Source organism: Bos indicus x Bos taurus, chromosome 12, assembly GCF_003369695.1.
Source record: "Bos indicus x Bos taurus breed Angus x Brahman F1 hybrid chromosome 12, Bos_hybrid_MaternalHap_v2.0, whole genome shotgun sequence".
NCBI lineage: Eukaryota > Metazoa > Chordata > Mammalia > Artiodactyla > Bovidae > Bos > Bos indicus x Bos taurus.
Window position 1 is genome coordinate 15,033,669 of NC_040087.1, and position 20,507 is coordinate 15,054,175.

Below are 20,507 nucleotides of genomic sequence, written 5' to 3' on the forward strand. Positions count from 1 at the left end.
TCACTAGAATAAGCTTTGTTTTTTTAAGGAAAATAAGACTAAATTAAAGGCACACTCAGATATTTTCCCCCCTGGTTAGAGTAGACACAAAATGTGGGTAATTAATTTCTCAATACCCACCAGTGATTTTTTTCAGTTACTATTAATATAATTTTAATAAATTTTTATTGAAATTTTCAGTTCAGTTCAGTCCCTCAGTCATGTCTGACTCTTTGCGACCCCATGAACTGCAGCACACCAGGCCTCCCTGTCCATTACCAACACCAGGAGTTCACTCAGACTCACGTCCATCGAGTCAGTGATGCCATCCAGCCATCTCATCCTTTGTCGTCCCCTTCTCCTCCTGCCCCCAACCCCTCCCAGCATCAGAGTCTTTTCCAATGAGGCAACTCTTCCCATGAGGTGGCCAAAGTACTGGAGTTTCAGCTTTAGCATCATACCTTCCAAAGAAATCCCAGGACTGATCTCCTTTAGAATGGACCAGTTGGATCTCCTTGCAGTCCATGGGACTCTCAAGAGTCTTCTCCAACACCACAGTTCAAAAGCATCAATTCTTTGGCGCTCAGCCTTCTTCACAGCCCAACTCTCATATCCATACATGACCACTGGAAAAACCATAGCCTTGACTAGACGGACCTTTGTTGGCAAAGTAATGTCTCTGCTTTTCAATATGCTATCTGGGTTGGTCATAACTTTCCTTCCAAAGAGTAAGCGTCTTTTAATTTCATGGCTGCAATCACCATCTGCAGTGATTTTGGAGCCCAAAAAAATAAAGTCTGACACTGTTTCCACTGTTTCCCCATCTATTTCCCATGAAGTGATGGGACCAGATGCCATGATCTTGGTTTTCTGAATGTTGAGCTTTAAGCCAACTTTTTCACTCTCCACTTTCACTTTCATCAAGAGGCTTTTTAGTTCCTCTTCACTTTCTGCTGTAAGGGTGATGTCATCTGCATATGTGAAGTTATTGATATTTCTCCCGGCAATTTTGATTCCAGCTTGTGCTTCTTCCAGCCCAGCGTTTCTCATGATGAACTCTGCATAGAAGTTAAATAAACAGGGTGACAATATACAGCCTTGACGGACTCCTTTTCCTATTTGGAACCAGTCTGTTGTTCCATGTCCAGTTCTAACTGTTGCTTCCTGACCTGCATACAGGTTTCTCAAGAGGCAAGTCAGGTGGTCTGGGATCCCCATCTCTTTCAGAATTGTCCATAGTTTATTGTGATCCGCACAGTCAAAGGCTTTGACATAGTCAATAAAGCAGAAATAGATGTTTTTCTGGAACTCTCTTGCTTTTTCGATGATCCAGAGGATGTTGGCAATTTGCTCTCTGGTTCCTCTGCCTTTTCTAAAACCAGCTTGAACATCTGGAAGTTCACGGTTCACGTATTGTTGAAGCCTGGCTTGGAGAATTTTGAGCATTCTTTTACTAGCGTGTGAGATGAGTGCAATTGGGCGGTAGTTTGAACATTCTTTGGCGTTGCCTTTCTTTGGGATTAGAATGAAAATTGACCTTTTCCAGTCCTGTGGCCGCTGCTGAGTTTTCCAAATTTGCTGGCATATTGAGCGCAGCACTTTCACAGCATCATCTTTCAGGATTTGAAATAGCTCAACTGGAATTCCATCATCTCCACTAGCTTAGTTCGTATTGATGCTTTCTAAGGCCCACTTGACTTCACATTTCAGGATGTCTGGCTCTAGGTGATTGATCACACCATCATGATTATCTGGGTCATGAAGATCTTTTTTGTGCAATTCTTCTGTGTATTCTTGCCACCTCTTCTTAATATCTTCTGCTTCTGTTAGGTCCATACCATTTCTGTCCTTTATCGAGCCCATCTTTGCATTGAAATATTAGCAAATTATAATTTAACTATTTAGCCTAAATCTATTTTCTGAGCTTCAGGCTAATTTACAGTTACCTACAGTATCTCCCCTTAGATATCTCCTGAGCATCTAAAAGGAGAAAAAGAATTTCTGGACTCACAATTCTGACACCAAAGGTCTAAGTTCTTTTCCCACGCCAATTTTCCAGTTCTCTGTAGATATCAACTAGGTATCCTGCAATTCATCGTGATTCATCTGTAGACATCAACTGTGTATCCTGCAATTCATTTCAACTCTGACACTCTACATGAAGTTAGCATCAGATGCCACAATTTAAGGGTTCAGTCCCCGATTCAGACACCAGTCACAGGCCCAGGTTACCCCCTGTTGTTCTTCTGACCAATCAGCTAGAGTCAGGGTTCTCAGAACCTTCTTTGAGGTGTATAACTTGGTAGAAAAAATGGCTCACAGAACTCAGGGGAACATTTTACTTACTATTACTGGTTGATTGTAAAGGATGCAACTCAGGAACAATCGAATGGAAGAGATGCAGAAGGCAAGGGGAGGAGTGAGGGGTGTGAGTGTGCAGCTTCCATGCCCTTTCTGGGTGTGCCACTCTTTCTGTGAAACTGTTACCAGAGAGGGGACCCCTTTAGGACCCGAGAGTGGGCTCTTGTCTAATAGTCAGAAATGAATTGTCCAAGGAGACACACGTACTGACGTGACAAAGCCCAAGACTTTATTGGAAAGGGGTACCCAGGTGGAGAAGGGCAGGTTAAGGGAACCCAGGAGAACTGCTCTGCCATGTGGCTCACAGCCTCAGGTTTTATGGCAATGGCATCAGTTTTCCTGGTTGTCTTTGGCCAATCATCTTGCTAGTTGCCCGTATGTGGTCGGACTTGGGTCCTTCCTGGTGGCGCAAACATCTGTCAGCCAAGGTGAATTCCAGCGTGAGGGTTTCTGGAAGGTTGGCAGGACGTATTATGGACTCATGTCTCCTCTCTCCTTTCGGCCCCTCCCGAATTCTCCCTCCGTTTGTGAGACAACTCATGCAAGCTGTTATATGGTGCCTGGCCAAGGCAGACAATTTCTGTCAATGGTTCCCTAACAAAACTGTATCTCATATGAGACTTGAACTCCATTGCATCTCAGTGGGATGCAAACCCACCATCTCCCCATAGAAACGACATGAGTTATTGAAGCTCAGGTTCTTTATGTCTCTGTGCAGAAAGTATAAAGTGAGAGACAAAGTGGTAGGTAAGAAGTGGATTTATTTAGAGAGATACACATCCTATAGGCGGACCTATAGGTGGTCCATCTCAGAAAATGAGAGCAGCCTTGGGAAAAACACACTCCACAGAGCGTGGCAAACAAGGCCCCACAGTGTGGGGATGGTTAGTTTTCATAGGCTGGGCAATTTCATAGGCCAACAAGTGCAAGGATTATTCAAACTATTTTGGGGGCAGGGGCAGAGATATCCTGGAATTGGCCCCCACCCACTTTTTGGCCTTTCACAGTCAATGTCAAGAACTGCCATGGTGCTGGCGGGTAGCATTTAGCATAAGCTAATAGCAAGGAGATCCAACCAGTCCATTCTAAAGGAGACCAGCCCTGGGATTTCTTTGGAAGGAATGATGCTAAAGCTGAAACTCCAGTACTTTGGCCACTTCATGGGAAGAGTTGACTCATTGGAAAAGACTCTGATGCTGGGAAGGATTGGGGGCAGGAGCAGAAGGGGATGACAGAGGATGAGATGGCTGGATGGCATCACTGACTCGATGGGCGTGAGTTTGAGTGAACTCCGGGAGTTGGTGACGGACAGGGAGGCCTGGTGTGCTACTATTCATGGGGTTGCAAAGAGTCGGACACGACTGAGCGACTGAACTGAACTGAATATATAACAATGAGTGTATAATGAGTTCAAAGTCTATTGGAAGTCGAATCTTCTGCTGTCTTGGACCTAGTTAGTTCTAACCAGTTTCTGTCATATCCTCAAAGGCTGTCGTTCTTTTAATGGTTGTGCCTAGAAAAACATCTCCTTCTGCTTTATTGACTATGTCAACTCCTTTGACTGTGTGGATCACAACAAACTGTGGAAAAATCTTCAAGAGATGGAAATACCAGACCACCTGACCTGCCTCCTGAGAAATCTGTATGCAGGTCAAGAAGCAACAGTTAGAAATGGACATGGAACAACAGACTGGCTCCAGATCGGGAAAGGAGTACATCAAGGCTGAATATTGTCACCCTGCTTATTTAACTTATATGCAGAGTACATCATGCAAAATGCCGGGCTGGATGAAGCACAAGATGGAATCAAGATTGCCAGGAGAAATATCAATAACCTCAGATATGCAGATGACACCACTCTTATAGCAGAAAGTGGAGAAGAACCAAAGAGCCTCTTAATGAAAGTGAAAGAGGAGAGTGAAAAAGGTGGCTTAAAACTCAACATTCAGAAAACTAAGATCATGGCATCCGGCCCCATCACTTCATGGCAAATAGATGGGGGGACAATGGAAACAGTAAAAGACTTTCTTTTCTTGAACTCCAAAATTACTGCAGATGGTGACTGCAGCCATGAAATTAAAAGATGCTTGCTCCTTAGAAGAAAAGCTATGACAAACCTAGTAAGTAAGTAAGTGTTAGTCACTTAGTCGTGCGACCCCATTGACTGCAGCCCACCAGGCTCCTCTGTCCATGAGATTTTCCAGGCAAGGATAATGGAGGGGGTTGCCATTTCCTTCTCCAGGGGATCTTCCCAACCCAGGGATCGAACCCCGGTTTCCTGCACTGCAGGCAGATTCTTTACCACCTGAGCTACAAGGGAAGCCTAACAGCATATTGAAAAGTAGAGACAGTACTTCGCCAATAAAGGTCCGTCTAATCAAAGCTATGGTTTTTCCAGTAGTCATATATGGATCTGGGAGTTGGACTATAAAGAAAGCTGAGTGCTGAAAAATTGATGTTTCTGAACTGTGGTGTTGGAGAAGACTCTTGAGAGTCCCTTGGACTGCAAGGAGATCCAACCAGTCCATTCTAAAGGAGATCAGTCCTGAATATTCATTGGAAGGACTGATGCTGAAGAAACTCCAATATTTGACCACCTGATATGAAGAACTGACTCCTTGGAGAAGACCCTGACACTGGGAAAGATTGATTGAAGGCAGGAGGAGAAGGGGACAACAGAGGATGAGATGGTTGGATGGCATCCCTGACTCGATGGACATGAGTTTGAGCAAGCTCTGGGAGTTGGTGATGGACTGGGAAGCCTGGCATGCTGCAGTCCATGGGGTCACATAGAGTTGGACATGACTGAGTGACTGATCTGAACTGAACTTGCCCCCTTCCCTCCTGCCTCACCAACACCTCCATGTATTCACCAACTTAGAAGCTCTCTAAACCCTGTTGTTTAGGAATTTTTATTAAGGCTTCATTACATAGGCATGATTGACTAATTAATTGGCCATTGATGATTAACTCAATCTCCAGCCCCACACTCCTCCCCAGAGACAGGTGGGGAGCTCAAAGTTCCAACACTTCGGTCACAAGGTTAGTTCCTCTGGCAGCCACCCCTATCCTCCAAGCATCACTGCATTAGCATAAATGCAAGTGAGGCAGAAGGACTGACTGTGAATAAAAAGGAAGTTATGAAGATTTTAGAAGCTCTGTGCCAAGAACCGGGAGCAGAGACCAAACACGTAGTTCTTATTTTTGTCACAGCATCTCAATGTCATCATGTCTAAACCTGAGACCTTGATCTTTCCCCATAAATTAATAAATATTTTTGATATCCCCTACGTACACACCCCATTCTTCCTTCCTGCCCAGTACGCTTCTCCTCACTCAATACTTCGTTGGCTCCTATCCATCTTTCAGACTTCAGCTTAAATACCACTTTGTCAAAAAAGATCTTCCCTGACTCTCTCCTATTCTAAGTGCTATTCTCTCAAGATTCCTGCATTTCTCTTTCATCGCACTTATTGCAGTTTTAAATAATGTGTTTGATGATTATTTGAGTAGTGTCTGGCTCCCCTGCTGGTGTGTTAAGTGTGGAAAAAAAAAAAAAGGAGACCTGACTCTTCCTACCATCTCCCGGCAGAGCGCCTGCTGCGTAGTGGGCGCTCAGTGTTTTTTGATGAGGAGTGAGCTGTCTATAACTGTAAGCTCCATAGAAGTTGTTCTCATGATGATATGTTTTTCATGACAGAAGGGTTCTGCAATCACATAAGTCTGATGAATAACCGAGTTAAACAGTTTAGCAGACGTTTGTACTGCAGGATTTCGCCCAGCCCATAATTTGTCCAAGAACATGTGAATACAGTACATGAGAGGGGAAGTGAGACTGTAGAGCTCTTGTATTAGAGCGCCTTTCAAGATAAGCAAACAGTAATGACTTACCACTTAGCTTAAAAGATACTCCTTTTAAAAAAATGGGTATGTATAGGCGCAAAGGTTGCTGGGCGGTTCTTGCCGGAAGTAGAGAGAGGCCAATCGCGGTCCGGAGGTGAGACAGAAGTCTGAGGTGGTACATTATGGCTGACATGCGAAATCTGGTAGAAAGATTGGAGAGAGTGGTGGGCCGCCTGGAGGCAGTCTCCCATGCCTCTGACACACACTGTGGGTATGGAGACAGTGCTGCAAAAGGAACGACTCCATATGTGCAAGCATTTGACTCACTGCTGGCCGGTCCTGTGGCAGAGTACCTCAAGATCAGTAAAGAGAGTGGGGGAGATGTGCAGAAACATGCGGAGATGGTCCACACAGGTCTGAAGTTAGAGCGAGCTCTCTTGGTTACAGCCTCTCAGTGCCAGCAGCCAGCAGGCAACAAGCTTTCTGACTTGTTGGCACCCATCTCCGAGCAGATCCAAGAAGTGGTGACCTTCCGGGAGAAGAACCGAGGCAGCAAGTTGTTCAATCACCTGTCAACTGTCAGCGAAAGTATCCAGGCCCTGGGTTGGGTGGCTATGGCTCCCAAGCCTGGTCCCTATGTGAAGGAAATGAATGATGCTGCCATGTTTTATACAAATCGAGTCCTCAAGGAGTACAAAGATGTGGATAAAAAGCATGTGGACTGGGTCAAAGCTTACTTGAGTATATGGACAGAGCTGCAGGCTTACATTAAGGAGTTCCATACCACCGGACTGGCCTGGAGCAGAACGGGGCCTGTGGCAAAAGAACTGAGTGGCTTGCCATCTGGACCCTCTGCTGGATCTGGTCCTCCTCCTCCCCCCCGCCAGGTCCACCTCCCCCCGCCAGTCCCCACCAGTTCAGGCTCAGATGACTCTGCTTCACGCTCAGCACTGTTTGCGCAAATTAATCAGGGGGAGAGCATCACACATGCCCTGAAACACGTATCTGATGACATGAAGGCTCACAAGAACCCTGCCTTGAAGGCTCAGAGTGGTCTGATACGAAATGGCCCCAAACCCTTCTCTGCATCTAAACCAGATCCCCCCAAACCAGTCACAAAGAAGGAATCAGCCCTACTTGAACTGGAGGGCAAGAAGTGGAGAGTGGAAAATCAGGAGAATGTTTCCAACCTGGTGATAGAGGATACAGAGCTGAAACAGGTGGCTTACATATTCAAGTGTGTGAACTCAACATTGCAGATCAAGGGCAAAATTAACTCCATTACTGTAGATAACTGTAAGAAACTTGGTCTGGTGTTTGATGACGTGGTGGGCATTGTGGAGATAATCAATAGTAAGGATGTCACAGTTCAGGTAATGGGTAAAGTGCCAACCATTTCCATCAACAAAACAGATGGCTGCCACGTTTACCTGAGCAAGAACTCCCTGGATTGTGAGATAGTCAGTGCCAAATCTTCTGAGATGAATGTCATTCCTACAGAAGGCGGTGACTTCAATGAGTTCCCAGTCGCTGAGCAGTTTAAGACCCTATGGAATGGGCAGAAGTTGGTCACCACAGTGACAGAAATTGCTGGATAAGCGAAGTGCCACGGGGTTCCTTGTCCTCTCCCTCACACCATGGGATAAATCTGTATCAAGACGGTTCTTTGTTAGATTTCCTCTACCTTTCTGCTCTTAAACTGCTTCTCTGCTTTGAGAAGCACAGCTACCTGCCTTCACTGAAATATACCTCAGGCTGAGATTTGGGGTGGGATAGCAGGTCAGTTGATCTTCCGCAGGAAGGTGCAGCTCTTTCATATCAGCTCAACCACACCGCCAATCCATTCTTAAGCAACTGCAGGCCAGGACAGGTGTGTTTTAGCTTTCAGCCTTTGGGGTTATTTGACCAACAAATAGTCTTTTGGGAAGACTATAGCAGTCCCAGGAATTAACAGGTCAGAATGTTCACACAAGTTAACCTTTTTCTAACAACGAGTGTGAAGGTAACAGAAGCTGATCCTAGTTAGTTCTTCTAACTTAAACTAATTATCACTATTGACAAGTGTGGCAAGGATTGCACGGGACCAAAGGCTGAAACTTGGCCATCTAGCATTCCTAGCAAAATGATTTCCTACGAGCATTCCTTTTCTTCTGCATTCCATCCCGCACCTGGCCAAACCTGACCGTAGGTTGTCCTGTGTAGGCTGCTGTGGTGGTGCCCTGCATCCAGGCCAGCTAAAGGAGTCTCGGACCCTTTCTCTCTTGGGCCCCTGCCCAGCACCTTCCTACAGAGATGACTTTAAAAGAGTGAAAAAAAAGGAAAACTGCACCATTCCCAGAAATCTGGCTGCCTTTCTCCTTCCATTCTAGGTGCCCGTCTTCCATCTTCACTGCTTCCATGGCCCTGTCATACTCACAACTTTTGGCTTCTGTCTGGGCACCTGAACAAAGGACTAAAAATCTCCACTGCAGGCTGTTTTAGGTCTTGTGTAAAAGTCTTGCACAACCTTGCTAATGCAACTTTCAGTTTTTCCTCTAGGACAGACACTTTACCAAAATATGCAACTTTTTTTTGGTGGGAGAGAGATTGTCCTGTGATTTCTACCCATTTCCTGAGGCCTGTGGGAATAAACCTTTATGTACTTAAAGTTATACAGAAAATAGAATAAAATTAATACCAAAAAAAAATGGGTATGTATAATATCACCATTCTGTGGTCACTTTCTAAGCCTTCTGTAGGCATTATTTCATTTACTGTTTTTTTCTTTTATGAGGCTTTATTGTTTTCAAACAGGTTTAAGTTTATAACAAAATTGAGAGGAAGATACAGATATTTCTCATATACCCTACACATGCATAGCCTCCCCTGATCAACATCACTCACCAGAATAGTATATTCTTTTAACCAAAGATGAACCTGCATTGACACGTCATGATCACCCACAGTCCTTAGCTTACCTTTTTATTCACTCCTGGTGTTATACATTTTATGGGTTTGGATCAATGTATAATGATGTATGTGCATTTAAGTTTCCTCCACGTTTTTGCCTGACTTTATAGATTATTTCTTTTTAGTGCTGAATAATATTCCATGGTCTGGAAGTACTACAGTTTATTTACCCTTTCACCTGTTAAAGGACATCTTGATTGTTTCCGAGTTTTGGCAATTATGAACAAAGTTTCTATAAATATCCACAAAACCTGGTGCCTACAAACTGAATTCTATGATATGCAAATTGACAGTTGCCACTCTTAGGACTCTGTGGCTGCAGCTAACAAGAAGCAATTCAAGCTGGCCTCAGCAATAAGATCAGAAGTAGGCAAACTCGCAAAGACCGCTAGCTTCCTCTCCCAATCCAGCCCTGCCCTGATAGGATTGCAATTATGCTGAAACAATTTTGTAAATTTATTAAAATTAAAAGAGCTCAACATTCTAATAGGATGAGACATAATAAAAAAGTAAAATATATAGAATTTTGATGCTAATAAATGCTATAGAGAAAAAGTGTATGGACCTAGAGACCTCTAAGACTGTTGAGAGCTCTTATCTTCCTCTACAAGAGAGAGAGAAAGTGGTTGTGATTTGGTGCTTGAGGACACACTCAGAAAGAGGGAGGGATCTTTTCTTTCCTCTGATGACTGCAATCCTGAACTAAAGCCAGGTGATCCCCAGTGTGCTGGAGAAGGAAGTAGGGTTTGCTGGAAACCAACCAGAAATCAAGAATATGGTATCATACTGGTCTTATGTGGAGGAAAGATAGAGATTTTATTTGTGCAAGAAAGTGCTATGGGAAAATAAATATAATTAAAGATCTTAATGCAATTTACCCAGTAGAAGTCTGGAAAGGAGAGATGAATCTGCAAAACTGAAGTATCAGATCAGATCAGATCAGATCAGCCACTCAATCGTGTCCGACTCTTTGTGACCCCAAGAATCGCAGCACGCCAGGCCTCCCTGTCCATCGCCAACTCCCGGAGTTCACTCAGACTCACGTCCATCGAGTCAGTGATGCCATCCAGCCATCTCATCCTCTGTCGTCCCCTTCTCCTCCTGCCCCCAATCCCTCCCAGCATCAGAGTCTTTTCCAATGAGTCAACTCTTCGCATGTGATGGCCAAAGTACTGGAGTTTCAGCTTTAGCATCATTCCTTCCAAAGAAATCCCAGGGCTGATCTCCTTCAGAATGGACTGGTTGGATCTCCTTGCAGTCCAAGGGACTCTCAAGAGTCTTCTCCAACACCACAGTTCAAAAGCATCAATTCTTCGGCACTCAGCCTTCTTCACAGTCCAACTCTCACATCCATACATGACCACAGGAAAAACCATAGCCTTGACTAGATGGACCTTTGTTGGCAAAGTAATGTCTCTGCTTTTGAATATGCTATCTAGGTTGGTCATAACTTTCCTTCCAAGGAGTAAGCGTCTTTTAATTTCATGGCTGCAGTCACCATCTGCAGTGATTTTGGAGCCCAGAAAAATAAAGTCTGACGCTGTTTCCACTGTTTCTCCATCTATTTCCCATGAAGTGATGGGACCGGATGCCATGATCTTCGTTTTCTGAATGTTGAGCTTTAAGCCAACTTTTTCACTCTCCTCTTTCACCTTCATCAAGAGGCTTTTTCGTTCCTCTTCACTTTCTGCCATAAAGGTGGTGTCATCTGCGTATCTGAGGTTATTGATATTTCTCCCAGCAATCTTGATAGAAAATATAAGATAAAATAGCCAAAAAAAAAAAAAAAAAAAGCCAAAGAAAAGCAAATGAAAATTTTGAACTCACCATTTAGAAGGCAGAGACTCTCAGAGTCTTAAAAAAATTAGTAAGATCAAGTAATGTTTTAGCTACAATAAGAGACACACTTTGAAAAGATCTAGGTAGATAAAACACAAAGTGATGGGAAAAGATTAAGGCATGAGAACTGAAAGATAACAAAGATAGCAATCTGAATATTAAAAAAAATGGATTCAAAGTTTAAATGTCATAAGCAATAAATAAAAATATTACATATTGAAGAAAGGAACAATAGACCAATAGAATAATGATCACAGATCAACAATAACTCCAACATACATAATGCATCAATGAATAGAATCCCAGGGAGAAATAAAACATATCAACAGGTATTTTTAGAGATTTTAAACACAACATCTCTAGAAACTGGTAGCTCATTTTGTGGGGGCAGATAAGATTATTTGAAGCTTTCATTTAACAAATATTTATTGACCACCTGTTATGCACCATTGCTCTAGATACTGGGGCTATGTGGTAGTAGCAATAGTTGCTCTGTTGTATCTGACTCCTTGTGACCCATGGACTGTAGTCCGCCAGGCTCCTCTAAAGATTCCCTGAGGAAAGGGGATTCCAGTATTCTTGCCTGGAAAATTCCATGGACAGAGGGGCCTGGCAGGCTACAGTCCATGGGGTCCCAAAGAGTCAGAAATGACTAAGTGACTAACACTTTCACTGGGGCTACAGCAGTGAGCAAAACAGTCAAAATCCTAACTTCCAAGTTTATAAAGACAGAAGCAAATCAGTGGTTGCCTGGGACAGGAATGGAGGGGAAATTACTATAAACAGGACAAAGAAACTTTCTGGGGTGAAGAAAATATTCTAGATATGATGATGATTGACCCATAAATTTACCAAGTTAATATAACTCACATTTTTAGAAAACAAATTTATTGAAATATAGTTGATTTACAATGTTGGGTTAGTTTCAGGTACACAGGAAAGTGATTCAGTTACACACACACACACATATATATTCTATTATTATTATTTTAAATATTTACTTGTCTGCACCAGATCTTAGTTGCGGCACTTGGGATCTAGTTCTCTGACCAGGGACTGAGCCCCCTACACTGGGAGTGCAGAGTCTTAGCCATTGGATCACCAAGGAAATCCCTATATTCTTTGTTTTCAAATTCTTTTCCATTATAGGTTATTATAAGCTATTGAATATAGGTCCCCATGCCGTACAGTAGGTCCTTGTTGGTTATCTACTTTATAATATAGTAGCATGTCTGTTTTAACCCCAAACTCCTCATTTATTCCTCTTCCCTTTTCCTTTCTGTAAGTTTGTTTTCTATGTTTGTGAGTCTATTTCTGTTTTGTAAATAAGTTTATTCGTGTCGTAATTTTAGATTCCACGCATAAGCGGTATTATATGATATTTGTCTTTCTCTTTTTTACTTCACTCAGTATGTATGATAATCTCTAGGTCCATCCATGTTGTTGCAAAGGGCATTAAAAATAACTCATATTTTAATGTGGGGAAATAGGCAATAAATAATAAAGAAGGAAAATATACATTGTGTTGATGGTAATAAGTGCTGGAGAGAAAGATAAAGAGGGGAATGGGAATGGGGAGGGAGGAGGAATTGCAAGTTTGAATAGAGTGGGCAGGGAAGACAGATGAGAAGGAGGCATTTAAATGACAATTGGAAGGAGGGGAGAGCACTTCACAGAGCCATCTAGGGGAAGATGTTCCAAGTAGAAAAATGAGAAAACAAACAAACACTCCAAAACCAAAGTACTGAAAACAAACAAGCTTAAGAAGTCAGAAAATAAGCAACAGGTCACACCCAAAGAAATCAGAAGAAAGAAATTAATAAAAATAAAAGCAGAGAACATCAACTTTTAGAAAAAAACTAAAAGCTGGTTTTTTTTAAACTGATCAAGAAAACAGTAAATAAGAAGCAACTAAATCACAAAATCAAAAAGAAAAATAACTGCAAACAGCAGTTTTAAATAAAAATAAAATGAGTATTTGACAATCTAGATAAAAAAGATTCTTTCTGAAAACAAAAACAAAAATCTCAAAACTGATACAAGAAGGAAAAGAAATTTGAAGAGACTAATAATAGTTAAGGTAATTGACATTGCTATCAAGGACATCCCCAATCTTACCCTCCACAAAGAGGCCTGCTTCAAATGGTTCTACTGTTAAATTTTTTAAAGACTACTTTTAAAAATTGTTGTTATTATTTTTATTATTTATTTATCTGACTGGGCTGGGTCTCAATTGCAGCATGTGGGATCTAGTTTCTTGGCCAGGCATTGAACCCGGGCTGCCTGATTGGAAGCTCAGAGTCTTAGCCACTGGATCACCAGGGAAGTCCCTACTGTTGAGTTTTAATGATTTTCGAGGAATAGAAAATAACCGTTATATAAATCATCCAGAAAATAGAAAAAGAAGGATAACACTTTTCCTAAGACTGGTGTAATTAATTTCAAACCCAGGCAGTATCAGGACAAGAAAAGGAAACCCGAGTCCTTTGTACTTCTGAGCATGGATGTAAAAAATTTTAATAAGCTATTAACCACCTGAATCCAACAATATATTACAAATAAGATACACCATTGTTAGGGGAAGCACACTGATTGAAACCGCCCACCCTGGCCAGGCACCACAGAAACCATTTGCATGAGTTGTTTTATGACAGGAGATCCTGGTAAGGAATACAGAAGTAATAAGCCACCACCAACAGGAAGAGTTCCAGAAAGGTTGAAAGGAGACACCGCATGTCCGTCCACTTCCCAGAATCCCTCTCGCTAGCATCCATCTTGGTTGAGCGATGTGTGCACCACCAGGAAATACTCTGAATTAGAATGATTGGCCAAAGCCACCTGGAAACTAATCTCATCACCATAAAACCCGAGACTGCGAGCCACGTGGCAGAGCTGTTCTCCTGGGTTCTCTTACCCTACTGCTCTCCACCCGGGTGCCCTTTCCCAGTAAAATCTCTTGCTTTGTCAGCAGATGTGTCTCCTCGGACAATTCATTTCAGAGTGTTAGACAAGAGCCCAGTTTCGGGCCCTGGAAGGTGTCACCCTTCCTGCAACACCATGACCAATTAGTGTTTATCCTAAGAATGCAAGAGAAGACAAAATTAAACTTCTACCAGTGAGTGACTGCCTGGAATATGATGAATGCTAGTAATATTATTGATTTTTATTGATTACGAGCTGACTCATTTGAAAAGACCCTGATGCTGGGAAAGATTGAGGGCAGGAGGACATGGGTTTGGGTGGACTCCGGGAGTTGGTGATGGACAGGGAGGCCTGGTGTGCTGTGGTTTATGGGTTCACCAAGAGTCGGACACGACTGAGCGACTGAACTGAACTGAATATTAGATGGTGGGAGCACAAGCTAGTACAATGAGTTCAGAAAATAATTTGACATTATTGTGTAAAGTTAAACATACAAGTAACTTCCACTTCAAGATTCTTGATTATATGCAATTGTAGACATATGGAAGAATATTGTTAGCAGCTTTCTTTGAAATAGCAAAAAAGGAAATTAAATTTTTTTGGATAAACAACTTGTGTTATAATCATAATGGATTGCTATTCAGTGGTGGGATTGAGGTAAGAAAATGGAGGCTCAAGATGAAAGAGGGAAAGTAATTTAAAACAGGAGAGAAGATTTGCACCATTAAATGAGCTTGGTGTGCTGTAATTCACAACTGACTAGGAAAGAAATGAAAAGGCAAGGAATTGTAAGGGTACGATGTTATTTCATGGACCAGGGATATGACTGGGCTGGGCTTCAGCAAGCAACTGAAATTAAGGTCTACGAAGCTTCCAGATCTCTTTCTCATTCTCTTATCTCTGCATCTCCATGTGAATTTGTTACACTCTTCTCTTCAAGGATTTATTTCCTCTGCATCACCTGCAGATGATCAGTGAAGGCGGCTGCCTCATGCTTGTTAAATTTAAAAGTTTCAGCTCCAGCCACCTAATGTGTATGACCTAATTCTTCCTGGATCCCAGTTACAGATTTTCAGAAAAAGAGATTCCTTTACAGGGTGTCAAGCACTAGCTGTAAAAACTGTGGATCCTACGATGCAAAAACAGCTGCCAGAGGTCCACTCCTGAGACCTGTGGATCGAGATGGCATTTCCCCAAAGCAGAGATCCTTGTGAGCCAAGCCGGTATCTACTTACAAATAACCAGGCTCAGAATCAAACTGACATTTGCATACAGGTGAGAAGACAAGGAGCTTGACTCTGATGCCCAAAATCTGGGTTTGCAAGCACAAACATTTTGCCTACACCCTCAACTAATTCATCATTTGAACTGATCCAGAGACATATTCCAGGGAGATCAGTAGGGCAGTTTCTAATATTGTCAGAAACAAGGAGGCATTAAATGAGCATCCCAGATGAGGAGTGGCAGGGCCCCTGGTGTGGCCCCTACACCGATCCCATCAGTTCAGTTCGGTTCCATACTGATTCTGTACTGGGGGTCCCAAATGCAGGGGATAAGAAAGGCAGAGTAGGTGGGGTCAGATTGTAAATTACTTGGTATGCCTGACATTTGAATTTACTTTTGGCTATGTAGACAGTCCCTAAATTAGGTTCCAGACTGCAGGGGTGTTATGTGTCTTCTACCATTAAGGAAAATAAATTCAGAGGACTTAGCATCATCCCTAGGCTTCCCTGGTGGCTCAGTGGTAAAGAATCCACTTGTGATGCAGCAGACACAGGAGACGCTGGTTCGATTCCTGGGTCTGGAAGATCCCCTGAAGGAGAGCATGGCAACCACTCCAGAACTCTTGCCTGGAGAATCCCATGGACAGAGGAGCCTGGTGGGCTACAGTCCATGGGGTCGCAAAGAGTCGGACTCGACTGAGCGACTGAACAACAAGGTACTGCTTACCTTGGGGCCAACTATAACCCAGTTACGTTCAGACACCAAGGGGAATAAAGAAGAAGAAAGAGATTCCCAAATAGTGTTCTGCTCTTACATTCAAACCACTTGTCTCATGAGTGAGAGGAAACTTTTCATCTTGCAAGTTACACTGTTCTCTGCTGGTTGAAAACCATCTCTTGTGTGAAATGTGGAAAGTCCTGTTCTGAAATTTGATGTCATGTTTACTCATGAATAGCAGTTGCCCATGAAAGCTGTTCACTTTTTGAATAAATTATAAGTTTGCCTCTGGACACGTAAACATCCCAAAGATTTATTTTATCTTGTGTCTCAAGAGAAGCAAATGGGACCAAACGAGCTGGCTGCTGATCGGGTGGCAGCCTGGAGGAAGGGGCAGTGTCAGGAGAGAGGGAAGGGGCCCCATTTCTGGGCACCCCTCTGCCTGGATCCATCTCCAGATTGCCACCTAAGTAGGGGCGTAATGGATTCAGGACTTTTCTAAGAGCACTTGAAAACATCCTAGTATTTACCCAGAAACAGACCCTCTGCTCTGAAATCTCCCCCAAGCTTTTCTGGTTATTTAAAACCTCTCACCATCCCCCACTTTGGGGAGGATGAAGGGGGGTGCAGCCCACGTGGTCCCCCTTCTCCTGCGGCCCCTGCTCTCTGCCTCACCCCTCAGAACCCAACAGGATGTGTTTTTCCTTCTCTGTCCGCCCAGAAGGGATTTCCCTCCTGTCCATTCTCTTCCTTTCTGAATTCTTCCCCTTGGGCATGATGGCCAAGGGGCTGTAGTGGAAGAATCACAGGCACTGATGAAGGGGCAACAGGAGAAGTGAATTGAAAACTAGCAGGTCCAACCGGTCCATCCTAAAGGAGACCAGTCCTTGGTGTTTATTGGGAGGACTGATGCTGAGGCTGAAACTCCAATACTTTGGCCACCTCATGCGAAGAGTTGACTCATTGGAAAAGACCCTGATGCTGGGAGGGATTGGGGGCAGGAGGAGAAGGGGACAACAGAGGATGAGATGGCTGGATGGCATCACCGACTCAAACATGAGTTTGAGTGACTCCGGGAGTTGGTGATGGACAGGGAGGCCCGGCGTGCTGTGATTCACGGGGTCCCAAAGAGTAAGACACGACTGAGCAACTGAACTGAACTGAACTGAACTGAACCTTTGGTTGGGCTTCCCTGGTAGCTCAGTTGGTAAAGAATTCGCCTGTAATGCAGGAGACCCTGGTTCGATTCCTGGGTCGGGAAGATCCCCTGGAGAAGGGAACGTTTCAATCAGTAGTCATCTCTTTCCTTGTCTGGATCTCTTGCAGGGCAGAGTTGGGTTTGTCTTGGAGACTATTGAATCCCCAGCACTTAGCATGATGCTGTGTAACAAATCGCCTGGGATGCAGCTCCCTAATATATATATACATATTCATTAGCTCCCAGTTTCTCTGGATCAGGAGCCGTGGCATAGCTGGGTCCTCTGTTCCAGGTCTCACAAAGCTCCAGTCAGGCATCAGTGCTATGAGATGGTCTCACCTGAGGCTCCAAGTGCTCTTCCAGCCTCACCTGGTTGCTGGCAGGATTCATTTCCTTGCAGTTATAGAACCCATGATGGCTTCTTCAAGTCCAGTAGGAGAACCCGACACTTTCAAGAGTTTCCTCTGATTCAGATCCACCCAGGTAATTTCCCTTTTGATTAATTTAAAATCAACTGATGGGAAAAAAATCCCTTAACCTTTGCTGTAAATACACAACCTCATCACAGGAATGACACCTATCATAGTCACAGATCCTGCCCACCTTCAAAGGGAGGGATTATACAAGGTCATTGGGTCATCATCTTAGAATTTTGCCTGCCCAAAATATGTGTTTAATTATGCACCAGATATTCTTCACCTTTTCTGTGTCTGCCCCACAATGGCTTCTTTTCCTCCCTGCCTCTTAATTTCTCCTCATCTATTTATGATCTTCTATAAGCAATACAGTTTTAAACTGCCTTTGTGTTGGTAGATACATTTCTATCATATGGAAACTCCGTATTACATATTAAAGTCCCTCCTTTATAGTACAACATGCATAATACAAAGCAATCATCACACCACAGTTTCACAGCGTGCCAGGCATAAATCCAAGGCAGAAGCTGTTGGATTGCATATTTTCATAATTCACTTTAGGCTTTAATTACAATGAAGCAATAAAAGAAAGATATAAGGACACTGATCTTGTGGCTGGTGTTCTTATCATTCACTCCATGTTGACAATTCCCATTGAAATTCAAACATTTCTCCCCTTGACTGCTGTTCTCTCAGTCTACTGAAAGTGTTCAAAACAAGTTACCTGCAGCCTTATGAATATCCAGCTCATTCTTCCCCACTTACTTCTCCTGAGACACAAAACAAAATAAACCTTTAGGATATGCATATCCTCAGAGACAAACTTTTAATTTACTTAAAAGTGAATCACTTTTGAGAGCAGCTGCTATTCATGAGTAAACATGAAATCAAATTTCAGAGAGGAACTTGTCATATGTCACACAAATAAACCTTTTAATTGCAACTTACGTAAAGCCAGACAAAGTGGTAAAGGGACCTCCAGGACAGAGCTAAGTTGTCCAGAGGAAACTTTTACTGTTGAAATATGAATATTTGGGGACTTCCTGACAGTCCAGTGGTTAAGATCCCACCCTTCTGCTACAGGGAGTGAGGGTTCGATCCCTGGTCGGGGAACTAAAATCCTACATGCTGTGCATGCAGCCAAAAAATGAAATATGAACATTTGGAACCACGGAGCCTGTTCACATTACCCTCTAAACCTGCTCCCTACAACCATTCCATCCTGTTGATTTTCCTTCCAGCATCCAACTTGATTCATTAAAATGGAAAGAGGAAACAACATTTACAAAAGCATAGAGGTATGGGAAATCCATCATTTGTGGAAATAAAAGCAACTAATCACGTTGAAGTCAGGGGAAGTAGTGGGTGATGGGACTTGAAAGATACTGGGATCATGGTCATTCACGAAGGAGTTCGTGTTCTTCCCAGAGATGCTCTGAATGATGCCCTCTGTGATGGTTGAATGGTGGCCCCCAACCCCTGGCATCTGTGAATGTTACCTGATTTGCTGCTGTAATTGAAATATCTTAAGATGAGATCATGCTCAGTCATCCAGGAGGGCCCCAAATTCAACGACAGGTGTGCTTTGAAGGGACAAGAGAGGAGAAGGCCACATAAAGATAGAAACAGAGACTGGAGTGATGTGACCACAAGCCAAGGAAACCAGCAACCATGAGAAGGTAGAAGAGGCAAGGAAGGGAGTCTCCCCCTGAACCCCAGGGGGCAGGAGGTGTGACCTTGCCAACAGCTTGATCTCGGTCACCTGGCCTCCAGACTGTGGGAGACTATATTTCTGTTGTTATCAGCCATCCAGTTCCTGGTTATTTGTGAGTGCTGCCCTAGGGAGTACATTCACCCTTCTGCACACCCTGCTGTTTGTGGAGGTGTGCTATTCATCCTTCAGGCTCAGCTCGGGGGCTGCATTGTCTGTAAAGGCTCCCCTGACCAGCCCAGGTAGAGGTGGCCTTCCCTGCTCTCGGTCCCAGGTTTCCCAGTGGCTCTCACACTTCCCCCGCTGTTTCTCCCATTGCTCTTGTTTCATTTTCTGGTGACGCTCAGCTGTCCTCGGTCATCTCTTCCACACGGTCGCCTAAACCCTTCTGGGACGCTCTAGCTGGATTGCCAGGCCCCATTTCAGAGGTGTGACTAAAGCCTTCCGTTTAAGTGATCCCCTCACCTTCGCTTGCTTATGTGGGTTTTGAAGGCAGGGTAAAGCAGATTCAGAAGGGTCCTTAAAACTGTACCCAGAGCAAGCCTGCAGTTATGCTTTCTTTTTTCCCTTTTTAAAAAATATTTATTTTATTGAATTGATTTGGCTGTGCCAGGTCTTAGCTGTGGCACACAGCATCTTCCATTTTCGTTGCTGCATTAGGGATCTTTAGTTGCAACATATGAATTCTTAGTTGCAGTACATAGGATCTAGTTCTCTGATCAGAGATCAAATCCAGTCCCCCTGCACTGGGAGCTGGGAATCTTAGCCACTGGACCTGCAGGGAAGTCCCAGATATCTTATCCTTCAGTGGCAACCTTCCCTCACCTTCTTCTACTCTTGCCATCAGAAATTGGTCCTCATAGCCAATCTCTCTTCTCTGTGATGAAACAGCTCATGAAAACTGTACAGCTGCCTTCCTGGGACAAAGGCCAGAACTCACCAGCTCACAAAATCTCTAATCAGAGGTTAAATAGCAATACGTATTTGGAAGTTCCATTGACACAGTAAAGAGTAGAATTCATGAACTCTAGGAAATGGTATATTCACTTCCAAAATCCTTTCTACTTGCCCTGTGTCTGCGTTTACCTCCAGCCCAGGCTTCTTGTCTCTGGCTTCTGGGACCTTCCTCTCAGAGTCCCCATTCCACCTGCCACCTTCGAATCCTCTCCTCTGTAATGCTGATGATTCCATTCTGGCTTAGGGCTTTCTCTGAAATGCAAGCTCAAAAAAGCCAGAAGTCCATCTCCTCTGTAATGCTGATGATTCCATTCAAGTCCATCCTCCAGAAGGGCTTCCCAGGTGGCCCTAGTGGTAAAGAATCCACCTGTCAGTGCAGGAGATGCAAGAG

At 43.5% G+C, this 20,507-nt stretch overlaps 1 pseudogene across 1 annotated transcript; it reads left to right on the top strand.

Annotated features, from left to right (window-relative positions):
* Window positions 1-6,283: 6,283 nt before the first annotated feature.
* LOC113902202 lies at window positions 6,284-8,239 on the top strand (annotated as a pseudogene). Its single transcript, XR_003513708.1, has one exon. The product of XR_003513708.1 is annotated as an adenylyl cyclase-associated protein 1 pseudogene (transcript).
* Window positions 8,240-20,507: the final 12,268 nt, after the last annotated feature.